Consider the following 16,400-nt stretch of genomic DNA (forward strand, 5'->3'; position numbering starts at 1 on the left):
GTTCCTGTTGACCCTGAGAACTGGTGTCCATTGAAGTACCAAGCGTGGCCTCCGGGCTGCTCAAGGAGACGGCCTGCATCTCTCCATGGTCTGCGCCGGGCAGTCCAGGCCCACAGCACAGGACATGTTCAAGCCCTAACCCGTTCACTGAGCGCCTTGTCTTAGTGGGACTGTGTATCCCTGTGAGCAGAGCGTGTGGGGGAAATCCACCGCCCAGTGTCCTTTCCGTTCCTTCCGTTTTCCAGCAGGGACCTGTGGGGGCTCCTGCAGTGCAGCCTTAGCGGTCCTCCCGTTGCCGCCCACACAGAAGCCTGATCCGTCTTTCTTGTTCTCCTGTCACTCACCACCGGCTCACAGACGGCAGATGTGAGTCAGGTTTCCTTTGGGGAGACCCGGAAGGAGATTGGTACATTCTCCCTTTTGCCTTCATGCTCATCTCGGCTCCCAGCTGAGCAGACATCTTCTGGAATAACTGGGTTTTCCTCCTGCAGGTGTGAGAGGGGGTTGGAGCACACCATCCCTCATTGCGTCACCCAGTACCTGCCACGGCTGCTCGTCCTCATGACCAACCCCATCCTGTCCCGAAAGGCAGAGACGGCAGGTAAATAACAGGGTTGATCCCCGCCTTGGGTCCGGATAATGGCATGTGCTGTCCTTCTGGAATTATCTGGGACCATTGACCTCATCCACTGCCCTCTGGAGACATCAGCAGAATATAGTCAGAGTAAGTGAGCAGCTTTCAGACATGACAGGGAGCAAGCCGCCTTAGTCATGGGCTGCACAAGTTCTTTGCCAGTGGTAGCTCAAGGCCAGCACCTGTCAACTTTTCCCTTCCCTCTGGGCTCACCTGGGCCTGTGGCTGTTGTGACCTGGGGGCCCCAAGCAGCTTTGGGAAACTGGAGGTGAGGCAGGAGCAGGAGTGGAAAGGGGGTGGGGAAGGCATGGAGGAAGGTCTGAGGACTCGTGGACCTGCTTACTTCTAGGATGAACTTGGCCCCTGTCTTGTCTCACCCGAGCAGGAAACAGGAGGTGGAGCACAGGAAATGAGTCCAGTGCAGTGGTGAGAAGACGGTGAGAGGGGTGTAGGTCACCAGAACCCACTGGGAAGACATCTGGGCTGAAGTTGGGGACTTGCATTCTCCCCGAACCCATCCCCAAGGCAGCAGGAGCCAGGGTGTGTCTCCAGCCTGCGCCCTCAGTGGGAATCTATCACAGGCAGAGTGAGAATAAGGACAGTTGCTGAGCATCAGTGGGCGACTGTAGAACTTTAAACATTTCTTTTTAATCTTCACCTGGGGATATTTTTCCATTGATTTGAAAGAGAGTGGAAGGGGAGGGAGAGAGAGAGAGAGAGAGAGAGAGAGAGAGAGAGAGAGAGAGAGAGAAAAGAAGAAGAAGAAGAAGAAGAAGAAGAAGAAGAAACATTGATGTGAGAGAAACAATTTTTAACATCTAATGCACTCTATCACTGAGAATATAAAATTATTACAGCTCTTTGGATCACTCTTTTCATATCTACATTTAAAAATAGTGTATTACATATAACAATTTTAACAAAATTGCATAAAAGCAGTGATTCAATTGTATCAAACAAATGAAAATGACAGGGAAAATACTGGAAAGAGACACATTGTGATGTTAATAGTGATTGTGGCTGGGTGGACCACAGCTCATTCATTCTTGAAACTTTTTAATATCTTCCAACTTGTCTATAAGGTAAAGTTTTAAATCTTTCAACATGTTAAAATATTCAGTATGCATCTTTAGTTTCCTTTTTTTGTTTTTTTTTTGTTTTGTTAATCCTCACCCAAGGGCATTTTTTCCATTTTTAAAAAATATGTTTTTATCGATTTCAGAGAAGAATGGAGAGGGATAGAGAGATATAAACATCAATGATGAGAGAGAATCATTGGTTGTCTGCCTCCTGCATGCCCCACACTGGGGACTGAGCCTGTAATCTGGGCATGTGCCCTGACCGGAAATCAAACTGTGACCTCCTGGTTCATAGGGTGATGCTTAACCACTGAACCACACTGGCAAGGCTCCATTGGTTTCTAGAAAGACTGGAAAGGAGGGAGAGAGGAAGAGGGAGAGAAACATCGATGTGAGAGACACATCGATTGGCTGCCTCCTGCATAGACTCCGAACTGGAGCAAGGGATTGAGCCTGCCACTGAGGTACATGCTCTTGACTGGAATTGAACCCACAATTTGTCTGGGGACCAAAGCTCTGTGTATCTGAGAGCCAATGCTCTAGCCACTTAACATCACCAGCTAGGGCTCCTTTTTATAATAGAAAATGTAAATCTTTAAAAACATAGTTCAAAATTGAGCCCCAAGTGGGCTCTGCATTTACTTTGTGCGAGACAAGAGGATGCAGAAGAGGCAGGTGCCATCAAGAATTCAATGTTTGGACCCCTTATGGGGCTGCGTGATCTCTGTACACCACAAGAGGGCACAGAAGAGACAGCTACCATTAGGAATTCAGGCTGTTACACATGTGGGGCTTCACATTCTCTGTGCACAAGAAGAGGGTGCATAAGAGGCAGCTCCCATCAGGAATTCAGTCTTTGGTCCTTACTTACGGCTGCATGTTCTCTGTGCACCACAAGAGGGCGCAAAAGAGACAGCACCGATCAGGAATTTAGTCTTTGGTCCTCACATGGGGCTGCATATCCTTCGTTCACCACAAGAGGGCGCAGAAGGAATAGCTCCTATCAGGCATTCAGCCTTAGCTCCTTTTGCGGGGCTGCATGGTCTCTGTGCAACACAAGAGGGTGCAGAAAAGACATCTCCCATCAGGAATTCAACTTGGGACCCATTGTGAGACTTCATGACCTATGTGCACCACAAGAGGGCATAGAGGAGTCAGTTCCCATCAGGCACTCAGACATAGGTTGGGGGGGGGGGGGGGGGCGGGAATGCTTGTCCTTCATTCACCACAAGAGGGCGCAGAAGAGGCAGCTTTGATCAGGAATTCAGCCTTTGGTCCCCACACTCTACTGAGCATTTCAGTCTCAGGAATCCTTAGAACCTGATTTATGCTCACACCTTTGCCTAGGTCTCCATCTTTCCATCAGTTGGAAAAATATATATATATCTTGGCAGAAATATTGTAATATGCTTTGGAGTTGTAAGCCAACTAAGGTGTTTGTAGCAAAGCAAAGTAGTATTTTGTGAGGACACTGAAGACACCTCTGCTATGTTACACCTTTACACACAGCCAAGACTCCCTTTCACTGTAGAGAGGCTCTGCAGGGAGCTTTGGGGTTTGTGCTTCTGGAGTGGTGTGGCCGCAGACAGGTCCTGGGCACTGTCACCATGCTGCCCAGGCCTGCACATTCCCACACGTGGAGCTGATCCCAATGGGACAGGAGTGTGGGGGTGTCTGCATTCTTAATCTCTGTATTGACAGTCTGCCCCCAGCATCAACAGCCTCTTCTCTTTGAGGACCCCCTACCTGAGGGGCACAGCCCCACCCCCACTCTAGGGGCAGGGCTTGGACAGCACGTAGGCTTGTCCCAGTTCTGCTGGTGTGCCCACAGGTACTCCAGTGAACACGGGTGAGCACAGGCCAGTCTGCAGGGGCTGGTTTACACCCACAGCTGGTTCACAGTGAGGGATAAGCAGGTGAGAAGTCTAGTTTGCTGATCCACTTCTCCTGGTGATCGCCTTTCTCCAGTCTGGAGTCTCCAGGCGTTTGCCCCTTGGCAGAATCTGGGATCTCCATAATGATGGTCTCAAAATGCCCTTTAATGTAAAAGGATGAAATGAGAGTGTCTTTTTTGAAGTCATGGTTTTCATAGGCCATGTCTGCCATGTACACTGTCCCCACACAGGGATGGGCAAGGTTCCCACACCCTTTCCATCCATGTTGGGAGGAGATAAGTCTCAGGTAGCTGTGAGAGGATGTCATGCAAGACAGTTCACAGTTCTGCCCTCATGACCTTGAGAAGACATGTGACATCCCTAAGCCTTTGTGCTCTCATCTGTATAATGGGAATATTTTTTGAGGACTCAACAGGGGTAATACACATTGTACCGACTAGTATTACAAGGAGGTTTGTTGTTCCTCAGTTTAAAAAAAAATATCTGCAGGTCACAATTGTAATAACATCCCCCACCCCCTGAACTTAAGTGGAACTTTGAAGACCTAGAACCTCATTCAGCCTGGGCCCTCCTGTCCCTCCTGTTGTGCACGTCCCTGAGGGGCTGGGACTCCTGTGTGAGCTCCAGACCTCCATCCTCCTGGACTCACGGTGATGCCGCTGACTGGATGTCCCTCCTTGCCCCCTGAGTGTGCAGCTGAGTTCACTCTGAGACAGTGTGAGGCCCGCAGGCTGCGAGCCCTCCAGAAAGGCACCTTGGAGAAGGTGGTGGTGTCCCTGGTACCAGCTTTCCCGGCTGGAAACACCCCCCACATCTGCACCCTGATGCCCACCCACCCGGCCTTCTCCAGAGCCCAAAGGTTCCTGGATGAGCTGTTAACTAGGTGAGCACGGGTCCCCTCTTCGGCACAGTGGGGCCTCTGCCCACTGATAGCTATGTGTCTTCACAATGACACACTCATAGGGCTGTGGTAGGCACTGCTGTGGGGACAAGCCATAGCAGGGCCTACCTGCCGCCGGCTCTGCAGAAGGGCTGCTGGACCAGCTGTGGTTGTTCGTGCCAATTGTGTCTCTCTGTCCCACGCAAAGTCCCATGACTCTCCCATCTGAGCATCTGAGTGTGGAAAAGCACATGGGAAACAACTTGTCAAGCAGTGTGAGATGTCACCTCGCTGACCTTGTCCTGGTCCTTGGTGGAGCCACATGGGGGATGGCAGGGGAGAGCAGGGCCCCAGGCCCACTCAGATGCACTTGACAATGTGCATTAAGCTCTTACTCCCAGCAGGCAATTTTGGAGACACTTAGCCTGACTTAGTGAATGAAACAGACACAAACCCTGGGCCTCAGTTCTAGGCAGTGGGTCCGACAGTCACTCTATCCATCATTCGCAGGTCTGTCCACCATCCATCAGAGCTGATGCCATCAGGGTGTGTTCTCCATCTGGAGGCTCACCTCCTCATAATGACCAGGATGACACACCACAGGACCAAGTCATAAAGTGAGTGGTCTCTGGGTCCAGAAGGAGGGCCCCCAGAGTCAGCATAGTGGGTACTCTGTTTGTGAGGGGAAGGGGAAAGGGGGGAGGGTGCCTGGCAGAACCCTAATCTTACACATCATCTGATTCCCAAGAAAGGCCTGAGCCCTGGAGTCTTCTATTCCAGGAGGACAGGAGTCAAAGACAACAGTGGGTGGGGTCCCGGGCCTTGTAGACCCGGAGGGGACGCTGGGCTGAGTTGTCCCTCAGAGTCCCCTCCCCCCCACAGACCCACCCCGCTCTGCCTGCCCCTCTCCATATCCATCTCCCCTGACCACCGTGGCCAGGCTCAGAACAGGATTGTGGTGAGCAGGCTGCTCACAAGTCTGTCTCAGTCCTCAGCCCAGGTGCCCAGGGCCTGGAGGGTGGGGCTGGGCAGTGCACTGGACCTTCAGGAGAGCCGCCAGCGGGAAGAAGAGTCTCACACAGACTCCGTGTTGAACCTGCTGCATCCATCACCTGCCACAACCAGGACAACCACACAGGGGCCGGGGGTGGCATGGGGCTGTGCCCTGGATGAGCAAGGAGGGCCTGCACAAAGAGAGGCTCAGTCCCAAACAAGGGTGCCATGGGAGGGCAGAGAGAAGGAAATCCCAGGACTCAGACTCTGCTGCCCACCTGCCTCTCCCCAGGGCCATTGCTACGATGGTGGGGACCTGGCTGGACCAGGTCCAGGGTTTTGGGCAGTCCCTTCCTTTCGCTTGGTTCGAGGTGAAGCAGGCCTTGTTGCAGGTCAACTCCCCTGCCTCACACCTGGTGGGCCACGCCCAAAATCGATGGTTGGAGCTGCAGCATCTGGAGCCCACCGAGGCAACTCCACAAGGTGAGGGGCACAGATCATCTGGGCAGATCATCTGGGGAGGGCAGGCTCACGGGCTGGAGCTCCCTTAAAGGCGGTGGCATCTTGCCTGTCTGCGCAAAGTCACAGGAAAGCCAGGTGTGTGAGTCAATCTGTCTCTTCCTCCTGCTCCAGGTGCTCGCCCAGAGCTCTGGATCCAGAGGAGGGGCCTGCCCAGGGACCAGCACCTGGTCCAGGAAGAGGCCCCACCCCAGCCTGGGCTGGCCTGAGGCAGTCCCTGAAGCCATTATGGAGCCAGCTACTGGCAGCACTAAAAGCCTTCTCTCTCTTCTAGGCATTACTTCAAATAAATAAGAGGAATACACTCCAACTATATTTTCACTAGAGGCCTGGTGCACAAAATTCGTGCACTCTGGAGGGAGAGGGGGTCCCTTAGCCTGGCCTGTGGCTCTGCCACCCCCTGCAGCCCGCCAGTCAGTGTCCTGGGCCTCCCTCTGCAGGGCAATCATGGGATGATGGCCCGGCCTCTGACCAATTGCATCGCATCCACCTTTGCTGGCCTGGCGCCAGTAGGTGTCATAGCGTGGTCATCTGGAAGGTCATCTGGATGGTTGTTCTGCTGCTCAGTCATTTGGTCGATTTGTATATTACACTTTTATTATTATAGATGAGAGAGAGAAAGGGAGAGGCAGAAAAAGAAACATGGATGAAAGATGGATCAACTGCCTCCTGCCCATCCCCCACCATAGATAGATCCCCTAAACCTGTGTTTGGCAAACTGCGGCTCGCGAGCCACTTGCGGCTCTTTGGCCCCTTGAGTGTGGCTCTTCCACAAAATACCACGTGCGGGCGCACGTACAGTGCAATTGAAACTTTGTGGCCCATGGGCAGAAGTCGGTTTTCGGCCTGGGCGAGCCTATTTTGAAGAAGTACTGTTGATATTTGGCTCTGTTGACTAATGAGTTTGCTGACCACTGCCCTAAACCCATTCATGTACTCTAACTGGGAGTTGATCTGGCAACCTTTCAGAGCAAGGGACAGTGACCAAGCAACTGAGCCACATCAGCCAAGGTAAGACTAAATGTATGTGTGTATATAGCCTATATAATAAAGTGGTAATATGTAAATTAACCCTTATGCCCTCACCATCACAAGATGGCTGCACCCACAGCAGAGGCGGGGTTCCCATAAGGAGCCGTAATGAGCAATCAGCAGGGACCTGAGGCTGCACCCGCTGCCAGGTTGGGCTTGACGGGGGACCTCAGGTCATGCCCCCCACCCAGCGGGGTTTGACGGGGGACCTCAGGTCATGCCCCCTACCCTGCGAGGTTTGACGGGGAACCTCAGGCTGTGCCCTGTGCCCCATGGGGCTTGATGGTAGTGGGCCAGCTGGGTCTGGATCTTGCCCAATGGGGGTGGGGCCAGCTGGGTGAGGACGGGGACTTGACTCAGTCCTGCAGCGCAACCCAGACTCTGACAGGAGAAAGATTTTCATATACAATTTACTAATTTTCTTTAATCTCTACACTTCTATTATAAAGGGCAAATAGCAATATTAAAATAATTAGATATTAATTAATATCTAATTAATTTCCTTTTAATGTGCATGAATGTCATGCACCAGGCCACTAGTGTGTGTGTGTATTATCTATCTATCTATCTATCTATTATCTATAAATATATAGAGATAGATACATACTACATATATATAGAGAGAGAGAGAGAGAGAGAGAGACATCAATGATGAAACAGAATCATTGATGGGCTGCCTCCTGCAAGACCCATACTGGGGATCTAGCCAACAACCTTGGCATGTGCCCTTGACCAGAACATCTAAGCTGAGGTGGGACAGTGTGATGCCAATGAGGATCTCAAAGTGTCACCAGAGAATAGGGGTAAGGGAGAGAGAAGACTGGAAAAGAAGCTAAGGTCAGATCATGGAGGGCCTGGACGGCATGCTAAGGATTTTGGACTTATTTTTAAAGGCCATAGGAAACCATTGTTAGTTTTCATAAGAGGCATGATCATATTTACATTTTCAAAAGATCCTTGGGGCTGCCGATAGAGAATGCTTAGGGACCCGGCGATACTAGAGGTGGCAGGTCACAGAGAACACATGGTATCAGGAGGCCCTGAGGCCAATGTGGCTTAGTACTCTTGATGCTAACCTTGATGGCTTCACACTAGAATCGTTGTATCAGGATGTCAAGGTTGAAATCTATCCCACTCATGGGACTTGCCAGGTTATGTCTAGAAGTTATAATAAAGTAGGAAAATATGCTGTATCTGTTCTCAGACCAAGAGACTCTGAGAACAACATAGAGAACTTGCTAAATACCAGGATTAACTAAAGTGATAAGGAAAAGGGTGTGGACTCAACTCAGAGATAGAAAAATAGGTCAGTGGCAGCATTATAGGCACCAGAAACAAACTCACTCACATCTAGAAATTTGAAAAATAAAGGTGGCATTGCAGATGGCTAGAGCAGACACGTACGAATCAATAAGAAGTGTGGGTGCCACTGGGGAGACTCAGGGGGTGGATGGGGGGGTGACATCAGACCGAATCACAGTGATGGTGAAAATCGGTGCCATGTGCACAAGGGTTAAATGCATACAGAAAAAAATAAACATCTGGAAGAGGATATAGCATAGTGTCCTCATAATAATGTAAGAATTATTTAAACAAAACCCAAACAACTGAGAAATCTCACCAAATTAAAATTGAAATCTCTGTTGAAAGGACATGGTGAGGAGGGAAAGGGAAGCTTCCTGGCGCACAGAGCTAGAGGAGGCTAGAGCCCAGCATTTAGAAAGAAAGAGCTAAAGTCCATCAGGAGAGAAGCAGGAACCCACTAGAGAAATGGGGAGGACATAGCCACCAGCACCTCCCAGGAAAGGACCCATCAGTGGCTCAAAAACATGTGAAAAGATGCTCAACGTGACTAGTTAGTGATCAGGAAATGGAAACTAAGACCAAACGGATACCCAATTTCACTCCTGCCAAGATTGGCAAGGATATTGAGCAATGAATCTCGGCCCCTGTGCTGATGCCTAAAGTAGAGCAGTAACTTGTAAAGCCGCTTTTCTCCTATTACATCCGAAGTAGCCGCTGCCCAGGTGCCAAAGATTTCACGGACAGGAATGTTCACAGCACAGTTCTTCACAACAGCAAAAAGCTTCAAATAAACCCAAATGCCCCTGCACAGGAGAACTAATGTGGTGCAGCCATAAAACGCAATTCTGGGAGGAAGAGTTTACTTCAGTGACAAAAAGTCAGCTACAGCCATGTGCACTGCAGGTGAACAAAGCTGAGAAAAAGCACAAGATGAAGAGAGACACTCACAGCAGGACATCGTTTACATAGATTGGACTACATTCAAAATGCAATGAAGTATTGTGTAGAGGTGCATACCTATGAGGTAAAACTGTAAGGGAAATCAAAGATATGGTAAACATAGCATTTTTTATCCATAATAATATTTTACTTTATTATTTATAACACAAATATTTCTAAATATTCAAAATTAGGAAATTATAGCATAGCCATACAATTGAATATCATGTTTTAGAACAATATATAATGACAGAAAGTGCTTAATGATCAGGAGACTTGGGTAAACATAACATTTCAAATAGTGGTTGCCACTGGTGAGGACAGGGAGGGCTGTGATGGGTAGGGGGCATCAGGGTTTTAGAAGGGTAGCGTTCTGTGTCTTACACTGGGTGCTGAGTAAGCATATGGCTGTTCATTTTTCAGTTTTAAAACATAATATATACATATAAAGATACTCAGATAAATGTTCCCAGCCCTGGTCGATAGATTTCGGGTTTGATCTCTGGTCAGAGCACATACAAGAATCAACCAAATGAATGCATGAATACGTGGAACAACAAATCAATGTTTCTGACTTGCACTCACTCTCTCTCTCTTTCCCTCTCTCATTCTAAAATCAATCAATAAACAAAAAACAGCAACAAATAAATGTTTCCAGCCCTTGCCGGTAGGTTTCAGGTTTGATCTTCGGTCAGAGCACATACAAGAATCAACTAAATCAGTGGTTCTCAACCTTCCTAATGCTGCGACCCTTTAATACAGTTCTCATGTTGTGGTGACCCCCAATTTCATTGTTACAAATCGAACATAATTAAAGCATAATGATTAATCACAAAAACACTATGTAATTATATATGTGTTTTCCAATGGTCTTAGGCAACCCCTGTGAAAGGGTCGTTCAACCCCCAAAGGGATCACGACCCACCAGTTGAGAACCGCTGAACTAAATGAATGCATGAATAAATGGAACAAGTCAATGTTTCTGACTGGCACTCACTCTCTCTCTTCCTCTCTCATTCTGAAATCAATCAATAAAAAAACCCACAAATAAATATTTCCTTGCAAAAACTAAATTAAGAAGTAAAGATTCTCAGGATTTTGTTTGAGGGACTAGTTGGTGTCAACATTGTGATAATAGCATCTAACCATCCAAATATGTTTTTCCTTGAGAACAAATCTTTTAGTCATGGGACTAGCCATTGATGGACTGGCTGCAAACCCAAAGAGGACATACAGATGAGAAAAGATGCTCAGTGTCACTAATCATCATGGAAATGTAAACTAAAACCACAGTGAGGTATCACCTCACACCTGTCAGAATGGCTATCGCCAATCAATCAACAGGTAACAAGTGTTGGTGAGGATGTGGGGAAAAGGGAACTGATGGTGGGAATGTTAGCACTCAGCTGAGCCACAGCACAGTGCAGAGGTGTCACTGAACGCGCAAACTGCCACTGCTCCTGTGTGAGTCGCGCTTGATGATTTTGGACAGCGCTTACTGGCATTATTGATTTTTGTTAGAAAAATACATGGGACATATAGTTGGCTGTGTCACCTTAGGTTGATATTTTCTTTCTAAGAGGGCATTGAAAAGGGGATCTTTCCTATATTTTATTCCCAGTTTCTGGTTTTAACTTTGCAGACAAGACATACTGGAGACTTTATCTCTTCACATATATTTATTTCATGTATGAAGGGGTATAGACCTGTACAGTTCTTTCTTAACACTTTTGATTTGTTAGTAACTTTCTCCAAGTAAGGGATTCTGACTCTTTTTTGCTTCTTACCGTCCCCTCTTCCTCATCCCCTTTCAAAGCCCCACATGTACAGCCCACATATCTTAAGTGTGGAGATGTTTTCTTATGACTTATCATATGTCTAAAGCCTGTTGTTCAACTTTCCACAATTCGGAGCATGATTGTAGAACTGTATCTATTGACTAACAATCCAACAGCAGAACATTCTGAGGGTCTGACTCAGATGGTAGTGAAGCTGCTTGTATACTAGTAAATAAAATAATTGAATTGTTAGTTTAGTTTGGTTCAAGGTATTCTCTGAAACTATTGGGAATTTTCATAGGAATTTATAACTACTAAAATTTTAAAATTACCTTCTGAGACCTAATGGAACCAATTTTCTTTTAATCCTAACCCGAGACTATGCTTGTTTACTAGAGAGAGAGAGAGAGAGAGAGAGAGAGAGAGAGAGAGAGAGAAAGTAAGAGAGAGAGAGAGAGAGAAAGAGAGAGAGAGAGATAATATCCTCGATGTGAGAAACATCAATGGGTTGCCTCCCATAAGCACCCTGACTGGGGATTGAACCCAAAACCTAGGTATGTGTCCTGACTGGGAATCAAGCCCACAACCTTTTAATGGAATGATGCTCCAGCCAACTGAGCCACAACAGCCAGGGCATGGAACCCATTTTCAGGAAAGAAAACCTTATATTCCTCCTAGAATTTCTGCATACCTGAGGTCCAAAGTTCAGCTATGTCATTGAGAGTAGATAGGACACCTTGAGGCCTTTGAGTTGATTGAATGAGCTATAATGTGTGCAACGTGCTCATCACTGTGCCTGGCTTGCACGCACTCTTGTGGTTTCAGTCTGCCTGACCCTGTTTTCTATGTCATTGTTACGTGTTTTCTTTAAAACAGTCCTAGTCCCATAAATTTGGCTGCATTTCTCTGAAACCTTGGCTCTGAAATTTGGGAGCAGAGAGTTTAAAATTTTAGTATCCAGTTAATATATCATTGGCATAAGCTCATATAGTCAATCATTATTGAAATCTTGATTCACGTAATTATAAAAGAACTAATTTTCGATATATGAAGATTCTTTAAATTATATGTAATTTGCTGTGTTCTCAGTTCAGATAACTACACTTATAAATTTTTTTTGTGTGTGTGTTTTTGTTTGTTTTTTTTTTTTTATTTTCCTCTTAAAGTATTACAAAGGGTATTACATAAGTATCCTTTCCCCCTCCCCCCCGCCCTTGACAAACCACTACCCTCCCTTACCCCCCAGTGTCTTATGTCCATTAGTTATGCTTATATGCATGCATACAAGTCCTTCGGTTGATCTCTTACTCCCCTCCCTCCTGCCTCCCAACTCTCTCTGGCCTTCCCACTGCAGTTTGACAATCAGTTTGAGGCAGCTCTGCCTCTGTATCTATTATTGTTCAAAAGTTTGTAATGGTCTTTATTATCCATGAATGAGTGAGATCATGTGGTATTTTTCCTTCATTGACTGGCTTGTTTCACTTAGCATAATGCTCTCCAGTTCCATCCATGATGTTGCAAATGGTAGGAGTTCCTTCTTTTTAACAGCAGCATAGTATTCCATCGTGTAGATGTACCACAGTTTTCTAATCCATTCATCTACTGATGGGCACTTAGGCTGTTTCCAGATCTTAGCTATGGTGAATTGTGCTGCTATGAACATCTGGGTGCATATATCCTTTCTGATAGGTGTTTCTGGTTTCTTGGGATATATTCCTAGTAGTGGGATCACAGGGTCAAATGGGAGTTCCATTTCCAATTTTTTGAGGAACCTCCATACTGCCTTCCATAGTGGCTGCACCAGTCTGCATTCCCACCAGCAGTGCACAAGTGTTCCTTTTTCTCCACATCCTCTCCAGCACTTGTCGTTTGTTGATTTGTTGATGATGGCCATTCTGACAGGTGTGAGATGGTACCTCATTGTTGTTTTGATTTGCATCTCTCGGATGATTAGTGACTTTGAGCATGTTTTCATATGTCTCTTGGCTTTCTGAATGTCCTCTTTTGAAAGGTGTCTATTTAGATCCTTTGCCCATTTTTTGATTGGATTGTTTATCTTCTTTTTGTTAAGTTGTATGAGTTCCCTATAAATTTTGGAGATTAAGCCCTTATCAGATATGACGTTGGCAAATATGTTTTCCCACGAGGTGGGTTTTCTTGTTGTTTTGTTGATGGTTTCTTTTGCTGTGCAGAAGCTTTTTATTTTGATGTAGTCCCATTTGTTCAGTTTCTCTTTAGTTTCAACTGCCCTAGGAGCTGTATCAGTGAAGAAATTGTTTTGGCATATGTCTGAGATTTTGTTGCCTTTGTATTCTTCTAGAATTTTTATGGTTTCCTGTCGTACATTTAAGTCCTTTATCCATTTTGAGTTTATTCTTGTGTATGGTGTAAGTTGGTGCTCTAGTTTCATTTTCTTGCATATGTCTGTCCAATTTTCCCAACACCATTTATTGAAGAGACTATCTTGGCTCCATTGTATGTTCATGCCTCCTTTGTCAAAAATTAATTGAGCATATTGGTTCGGGCTAATTTCTGGACTCTCTATTCTATTCCACTGATCTATATGTCTGTTCTTGTGCCAGTACCAGGCAGTTTTGAGAACAGTGGCTTTGTAATACAGCTTGATATCTGGCATTGAGATCCCACCTACTTTGTTCTTTCTCAGGATCGTTGCAGCTATTCGGGGTCTTTTTTTATTCCAGATGAATTTTTGGAGAGTTCGTTCTAGATCTTTGAAGAAGGCCATTGGTATTTTAATGGGAAGTGCGTTGAATGTATAGATTGCTTTGGGTAGTATGGACATTTTAATGATGTTGATTCTACCAATCCAAGAACATGGTATGTTCTTCCATCTGTTTATGTCTTCCTCTATCTCTTTTTTCAACGTCCTGTAGTTTTCTGAGTAGAGGTCTTTAACCTCTTTAGTTAAGTTTATTCCTAGGTATCTTAATTTTTTTGGTGCGATGGTAAATGGGATTGTTTTTCTGATCTCCCTTTCTGAAAGTTCACTGTTGGTGTATAGAAATGCCTCAGATTTCTTGGGGTTAATTTTGTATCCTGCTACATTGCCAAATTCATGTATTAAGTCTAGTAGCTTTTTGATGGAGTCTCTAGGGTTTTGTATGTATAATATCATGTCATCTGCAAATAAGGACAGTTTTACTTCCTCTTTTCCAATTTGGATGCCTTTTATTCCTTCTTCTTGCCTAATTGCAATGGCTAATACTTCCAGTACTATGTTGAACAGGAGTGGTGAGAGTGGGCATCCCTGTCTTGTTCCTGTTCTTAGGGGAAATGGTGTTAGTTTTTGTCCATTGAGTATGATGTTGGCTGTGGGCCTGTCATATATGGCTTTTATTATGTTGAGGTATGATCCTTCTATTCCCACCTTTCTGAGAGTTTTTATCAAAAATGGGTGTTGGATTTTGTCGAATGCTTTTTCTGCATCAATTGATATGACCATGTGGTTTTTTTCTTTCAATTTGTTTATGTGATGTATCACATTTATTGATTTACGGATGTTGTACCATCCTTGCATCTCTGGGATGAATCCTACTTGGTCATGGTGTATGATCCTTCTGATGTACTGCTGGATCCGATTTGCTAAGATTTTGTTGAGGATTTTGGCATCTATGTTCATGAGGGATATTGGCCTGTAATTCTCTTTCATTGTGATGTCTTTACCTGGTTTTGGTATTAGGGTGATGCTGGCTTCATAGAATGAGCTTGGAAGCGTTCCTTCCTCTTGAATTTTTTGTAGTAGTCTGAGGAGGGTAGGTTTTAGTTCTTCCTTGAATGTTTGGTAGAACTCCCCTGTGAAGCCGTCTGGCCCTGGGCTTTTGTTTGCTGGAAGCTTTCTGATGACTGCTTCAATTTCTTCCATAGTTATTGGCCTATTGAGGTTTTTAGATTCTTCCTGATTGAGTTTTGGAATGTTGTATTTTTCTAGGAATTTGTCCATTTCCTCCAGGTTGTCCAGTTTGTTGGAGTAGAGTTGCTCGTAGTATTGTTTAACAATCATTTGTATTTCTGTGGGGTCTGTTGTTATTTCGCCTCTATCATTTCTGATTTGGTTTATTTGGGACCTCTCTCTTTGCTTCTTGGTGAGCCTGGCTAGGGGTTTGTCAATCTTGTTTATCCTTTCAAAGAACCAGCTCTTGGTTTCATTGATTTTCTGTATTGTTTTTTTGGTCTCTATTTCATTGATTTCTGCTCTAATCTTTATTATCTCCTTCCTTCTGCTCACTCTGGGGTTTTCTTGTTGCTCTCTTTCTAATTCTTTGAGTTGTAGAGTTAGATGATTGACTACCATTTTTTCTTGTTTTTTGAGATAGGCCTGTAGAGCTATAAACTTCCCTCTCAGGACTGCTTTCATTGTGTCCCAGAGGTTTTGGATTGTTGTGTTTTCATTGTCATTAGTGTCCAGGATGTTTTTAATTTCTTCTTTGATGTCATCGGTAACCCAATCAATATTTAATAACATGCTATTCAGCTTCCAAGTGTTTGAGTATTTTGGGTTGTTTTTATTGTAGTTTATTTCTAACATTATGCCATCGTGGTCTGTGAAGAAGCTTTTTATGATTTCAATCTTCTTGAATTTGTGGAGACTTTGCTTGTGACCCAATATGTGGTCTATTTTTGAATATGTCCCATGAGCACCTTACACTTATAAATTTGTTTTACATTATTTTAAATCTCATCATGCTTCCCACCAATGAAGGCTACTAGATTTATGTGGTAGTTTCTATAAGACAAATTGATTTAGGTGATTATGAAAAAATAACACCTTCAGGAGGGGTTTTGTTTTTCATTTTTGATCTTTGACTTTAAGCAATTTGCTACTATTTATTGGAGCTGGATGGTTACTAAAAATGCTAATTGGTACTCACCCCTACCCCCTGCCATCATAAGTCCAAAGATTTCATTTACTTTAAAATTTTATATTTATTTTAAATTAAAAAATTTTAGTTTACCAAAATAAAAGCATTAATAGTTCAGAAAATAATTAAAACACTTTTAGCTCATTGATTGACAGTCTAGATGTTTAAATTTTGTTCTGAGGATCCTGCATATCTGTTCTCTAAATGTCTTTCTTGCATGTGCTGGTTCAATGCTCCTTGCACAGAAAGTTAAGTACAAAATCTTTGTGTTGAAATATTTTCCAAATATGCAGCTTCATTTTGATCATTTTTCTTTCCTCTAAATTACTTATTAACTAATATTCTAACAAATCGTTTTATAGGCAGTTGACTAGTGGGTTTAGGTGTTGTAATGTATGAACTACTAACTGGAGCATCCCTTTCACTGTCGATGGGGAGGAGAACTCCCAACCTGAGCTACTAGGAC

The sequence above is a fragment of the Myotis yumanensis genome, unplaced genomic scaffold (assembly GCF_028538775.1).
Source record: "Myotis yumanensis isolate MYYU_CA2020_CCGP unplaced genomic scaffold, mMyoYum1.0.hap1 SCAF_11, whole genome shotgun sequence".
NCBI classification, from domain to species: Eukaryota; Metazoa; Chordata; class Mammalia; order Chiroptera; family Vespertilionidae; genus Myotis; species Myotis yumanensis.